This window comes from Myotis lucifugus, unplaced genomic scaffold (genome assembly GCF_000147115.1).
Source record: "Myotis lucifugus unplaced genomic scaffold, Myoluc2.0 scaffold_932, whole genome shotgun sequence".
Taxonomy (NCBI): domain Eukaryota; kingdom Metazoa; phylum Chordata; class Mammalia; order Chiroptera; family Vespertilionidae; genus Myotis; species Myotis lucifugus.
The window spans coordinates 140,648-146,664 of NW_005871980.1; positions in this window are offsets into that span (position 1 = coordinate 140,648).

The following is a 6,017-nucleotide window of genomic DNA, read 5'->3' on the forward strand; positions in this document are numbered from 1 at the left end:
TAGCGCCGCTCTCGGGTTGGAAATCTAGGCCATCAGCCCACAGGCTGCGAGCTGCAGACGGAGGTGGAGCAAGGACTGTGCCTCCTGCCATGGGAGCCATCACGCCCCCTCATAAAAGAAGGGGGCGCGGCATTCAAACGGAAAGGCCACCTGGTTAACGAGTAAAAAGGAAGAAGAAGGGCCACGTGCTGGACGACGCACCGTCCCTCCGCCATCGGATTCTCACCACCCGGTGCAGTGTCCGTGCCTGTCCCCAAGGGCCTCTCCTCACTCCCGGGCGAGCGGGGTCCTGGGGCCGCGGGCAAGTGCAGAGGGCCGCCCCGTTTTTAGACAGCCCTTCCCGCTTAGCATTTCTTTCAAGCCTTAAAGTGCCATCGCAGTGTCTTGCACGAGGGTACCAGCGATGCTCAGAGTGGATAGAGGACGTGTGAGCGGCATGGCGGAGACCCACACGAAACCTTTTAACAGAACGTCCCCTCGTTCGGCACCGAGCAGCTGCTCAGTGGCTTTCCCGCCGCCGAGAGCCCAGGAGGCTCTTCCTACTGTGCGTGTCACGTGCGGCTTCGAAGTGCCTGTCGGACGTTAAACACCTGGAAGGTGGTGTTTCCAGGAGAGAATTTAAGGTTGTAGTTTCCGGCTGAAGAGGAGGCTGCAAAGCACAGCAACGAGTTTGTGATCTTCTGTGAGCACCACACTGAGGAGTCGCCAGCAGCGCGCCCTCGATTCGCCTTCCTGTTGGTGTGAAAGTCACGCTGTCCGTGTATGTGATGAAGGAGGAGGGGTTCTCTTCAGGAAGTGCCGTGAGATTCCTGGAGAGTCAGGAAGATGGTCAAGCCGTGTCGTCACTGCTACTTACTCTTGCTCCTGGTGGCGCAGTCCCCCCCGTAGACTTCCGGGGATTTTCAAATGTTTCCCCTAAATTCCACCCGCTTTCCACTTGCAAGGACACGTGTCCTGCCTGTTATCCTGGAGACCATTGGAGAGGGGACAGGTTGCAGGACCATGCGGGCCGGGCTCGGGGCTGCTGGGCCGCCGTGCGTCAGCGAAGGCAATGGCCTTCGACCACGGCCTCTCTGTGTCCCGTGGCAGCCCGAGGGCCAGGCCCACCTGATGCGCCCAGGACTCTCCTTCCCGGCCTTTGAGTTCACGAGCTGCTGCCCTACGGGTGCAGAGCGCAGGGACCTTGGCACAGACAGGTGCCTGTGTCCTCTCAGTGTCGGCGTCCATGAGGGTCCCAGTGCCACCCTGATGTTTGCACTAATACAGACGGGCAACTTGAAGCCACCCCTGGTGAGAAAGCAACAGAATGAGCAGGAGGTGGCACAACCCACTAAAGCCACCTGACTACCACTTACCGGATGTGAAGGCAAATCTGGGTCGGTTCCAGCTCCTCCGCCCCTGCATGCTGGGCCCACCTGCCCTGGAGCCACCTGCCCTGGGCCCACCTGCACCCTGGGCCCACCTGCCCTGGAGCCACCTCTGGAGAGGAGTGGGGTCCCCCCCCCCCAGGCTCCGTGGTGTGGACATTTGAGGCGGGCGCCTGCTGCTCTGAGCTGCCAGACGGGACTCTGCCGGGAGCAGCACGGGATCAGCCACCGGGGCTCGGCCCGCTTTCCACTCCTCCCGCAGAAACGTGCCGGGGCCCCCAGGCGGGCTGCCGCTGGCCCAGCCGAGGGCGGTCCGCTCCCCCTTCTCCACCGAGACCCCCTTTCAAGCAGCTGCTCCGGCAGCGGACGCGGTGACCAGGGTCCAGGGAGGTTCGGGAGAAAGCGCGTCCACACTGCTCTCAGCGGAGGAGAATCCATAGACCATCTGAGTCAGTGAGTTGTCTCACAGCTAAACGTCACGGGCCCGGCCGGGCGGGCTGTCCTGCCCTCCGTGTCCAGCGCGGCAGGCACTCGCCAGGCGCAGGAGCTGCTTCGAGGCGCCCTCGCCGGCGACCTCCCTCGGCATCCAGTTGGCGGCCTCTCGAGTCCTTCCCTGAGGGATGCTGTCTCCATGTCCTACCTCCGGGGGCTGTGGCCCCACAGGCCAGGCGGCCCCTCGTTCGGTCCCTCCAGAGCCAGCGGTCTAACTTCCAGCCCCACTTCGTTGCAGTTTTTGGATCAATGAAGCACCAGAGATGAGCTGCTCCCCTGAAGCTGCGAGGTCAGACCATATCGGGAGGCCAGGCGTCCACCCGAGGACCATCGTCCCAAATGGGGCACAGAGGATCCAGACGCAGCCGGGGAGCCCGGGAGGGGTCGCACACCGCGTGACCCGGGCGGCGAGCCGTGCTGCTCGGCTGCAGTTACCCCATTTGCCTGGAAGAATCTTACTGTCAGCAAATTGCAGGAGAGCGGGGGCCGGACGGGGGTCGGGCGGGGGAGGACCGGTCAGCACCCACGGTCCCCTGGTGGCGGTGACTGCGCCACAGGAACGGCGGTCACAGGAATGGCGGCGACCACTGGTGCATAAACGAGAAAGTGCCACCTCTTGGTGCTCCCGAGGCCGAATCTGAAGGGTCACGCTGAGCGATTAGGAGGAAGGAGCACGTGGCCCACCTGGTGCTGCGCCCGGCCAGGTGCTGCCAGCCCCGTCCCGCAGTCAGACCGGCATCCGCTGGCTGACGTGCTCGGCCCACGTGCTGTGGGCCCGGCGCGCCCCGAGAGCTTGGACAAAAGACTCAGCTGATTGTCCAGCAGCCGGAGGTGTGGGTGCTGCCGTTTCCCATGTTCTGCGGATGAGGGAACCGGAGTCCAGCAAGGTCGAGCGTCCATTCTGGCCCCACAGGCAGTGCTGCAGCCTCCTCCTCTGGCTATGTGCCCTGGGAGGTCAGATTCCTCCAGCCCCAGGCTCGGCCCTCAGCCCGGGGGACTGGCACTGGACGGACTGACCGTGGGAAGAGCTTGGGTGGCACCGAACAGCAACCACCAGGCGCTGGCATCCGTGGCTGCTGCTTCTCCATCCCACTCAGGGAGGGCGCCCTGCTGAGCAGTGGTGTGGTGTGATGTATGGTGCGGGGTTGACTTGGTGGAAGACTGGAACAGTTTCATAAATGGCTTCAGCCATGAGGTTACTGAGTCATTAAAGGGTCCAGGGGGCGCTTCACTGGTTCCCTCTCACTTCCCTGCATTTATGGCCATTTTGTGCCGGAAGGACTTGTGAGTTGGGTGTCTGCAGAGGGTCCAGCTGGACCCCTGTGAATGTCCAGCCGAGCCGTGCGGTGGGAGTGAGCGCGTAGCCAGAGGAGGCGGCGGAGGGGCCTCGCTCTGCAGGGTCCTGGCAGAGATGGCGCATCCGGCTCTCTGATGAGTTTGCCCTGAGTCTGGATGTGGCGGCGGTGGGGGGGAGGGGGGGGCGCACCCTGAGCGTCGGGAGCTGGGCATGCAGACACCCAGTGGGGAAAGCGCACACTGGGCCGTGGCTAGAGCAGGGCTGGGGGGAAAGGAGGCCGGGGTGGGTGGAGCAGATGGGAGAGGGCCTGGGAGGAGGCGCATGGGCAGAGCCCTGAGGGTGCCCCCCCCCCCCCCGCGCGCTGCTTGATGGGCCTCCGTGTGTCCACTCCTCCAGGGCAGGGCACCCCCGCCCCCGGGCCTGGGCAGCACCAGCACAGAGCAGGCCCTGGGTCAGCATTCCTGCTCCCGCATTCCTGGTTGTGGGAGGCTCTGGCATTCTGGGCGTGTAGGCGGCGGTAACGGGATAGAAGGGAAGGCGTGGCTTGAGGTCAGACTGTCCTGAGCTCCGTTATCAGCATCCAGGGGAGTAGCTTGGGGACCTGGGGCCAGGCCTGACCTCAAAGAGCCGGACCCACTTAAACTTCGTTGAGAAAACAGAGAACCACAGGCCCCTGGAAGGGTGACGGGAGGATGAGAGAGACTCACAGTGTCCCAGCCGGGCGCCTGGGGAAGGAGGAGCAGGCAGGACGCCGCTGGCCCTGGGTCTAGGGCCTGCCCTGGAGCTCAGTGGGCCGGGACCCGGTGGCCTGAGGGTGACTGAACTGTCGCCTTTTGAAGGGAGTTCGGGGGTCGTGGGATCCGCCGTCGCAGCCTGGGGAGAGTCCTTGCACGGAAGGTCCGGCAGCGCTGATGCCGCCAGGAACCCGGGGGGCTCCAGCCTCTGCAAACACCATCCGCGCTGGGCTCCTGCCGCCCACGCAGCCGGCACCCCCTGGGCGGGGCTGCGGGGTCAGTCTCCACCCGGACCAGGTCCGTTAGCCGTCCCCTCCCCCACGGGACTCCCGCTTCCTTTTCATCTGGACTTCGATGCTCTGTCTGGTTTGACAGGCGGTGTTGTTGCTGTTGTTATTTTTAGCATTCATTAATTCACTGTAAATAAGAGGAAGACACAGTACAATTAATTCTTTCGCTAATCAAAATATTTGATCAAATGAAGCAATTTTTCAATTCTTAGGAGTAATTGCACTGTTCTTACCGGGAGGCGGAGGGTCCTCTCCGAGCACCTCCAATCGAGTCACTGCCCCGGGGGAGCTCACTGCCTCCCTCCGTGAACCCCAGTTCCATCAGCTCCCTGTGCCCCATCACAGGTACAGGAATGCACCGACCCTACAAGCCACGTGTCTGACTACGGCTCCCGGGCAGGTGGCCACCACCGTGGACAGCACAGGGGGAAGGTGACATGTTCCCTTCATGCCGCCGTCAGGGAAAGCTGCCCCGATCCCGTCCGCTTTCCTTCCTCCTCCCTGTTACCCGCCAGTCACACCTCCTGACCTCCCCTTGGCCAAGCAGGGCAGAGGGGGGACCCCAGAGTCACAGGGCAGAGGGGGTCGCCAGGGTCACAGGACAGAGGGGGGACCCCAGAGTCACAGGGCAGAGGGGGGACCCCAGAGTCACAGGGCAGAGGGGGGGCCCCAGAGTCACAGGGCAGAGGGGGGCCCCAGGGTCACAGGGCAGAGGGGGGACCCCAGAGTCACAGGGCAGAGGGGGGACCCCAGAGTCACAGGGCAGAGGGGGGACCCCAGAGTCACAGGGCAGAGGGGGGACCCCAGAGTCACGGGACAGAGGGACCCAGAGTCACAGGGCGAGACGCCAGGGAGAACAGCAGAAAGGGGGCCTGAAGGCTGTGCACACAGGGAAACAAATGGATGTGCGTGTTTCCCTGGTTGGTCCGTCCCTGTCTGGGGAGAGGTGGCTCAGGAGATGATGGATTGTATCGGTCGGCAAGGACGTGCGCGGGCATAGCTGTTGACAGGAGAGTGGGCTCTGTTCTGGGGCCAGTCCCATGGCACAGAGTGACTGACACTCGGCTGGAGTCTGGCCCTCGCCGAGTTCCGCTCCGTGCGCCGGGCAGAGCGTGGAGGACGGTGCCCCTCCCTCCAGCCGTGCCCCGGCCAGGCGGGCTCTGGGCTGGTGTGCGGCGCTGAATGATGGCAGGTCTGGCCTGAGCTGCCAGGGGAAGGACGGGGGCTGGGACCCAGCACCTGCTGCAGGGCACTCCCCACTTGGCAGCCGCAGCCTGTGCCCTGGGAGAAGCCCTAGCTGAGTCCAAGGCAGGGCCAGAGGCATCTGGCTGTGGGCAGAGAAGCCCTGGAGCTGGGCGGGAGGGGTGGGCAGGCCCCCACCGGCTGCCTCCCTCTGACCCCCAACATTGGGGCAGCCACTGGCGAACTCACAGAATGACAGGATTCAGAACGACAAGTTCACACCGTAAAGCTATGACTTTCAAAAAATGTTACTTACTTTAGAGCAGCGGTCGCCAACCGGCAGTCCGTGGACCAGTGGTGGTCCCTGAGGTCTGCAAGGTTGGTGACCCGTTTGGAGAGAGGACGGGAGAGGGAGAGAGAGAAACATGGATCAGCTGCCTCCTGCACACGCCCTCCAGGGCATCAAGCCCACAACCCAGGCATGTGCCCTGACCTCTTTACTATAGGAGATGAGCGGTGCTTTAAAACCGAGGCGCGCTCCATGAAGGGAGGCGTGATTGGTCGGCGCTCGGCGCCTGGGCTCCGTCTGTGGGGACATTGTTTCTGTGTGTCTTTTCTTGTTTGGGAGATGCATTTCTTCTGGTTCTAGGAAAAG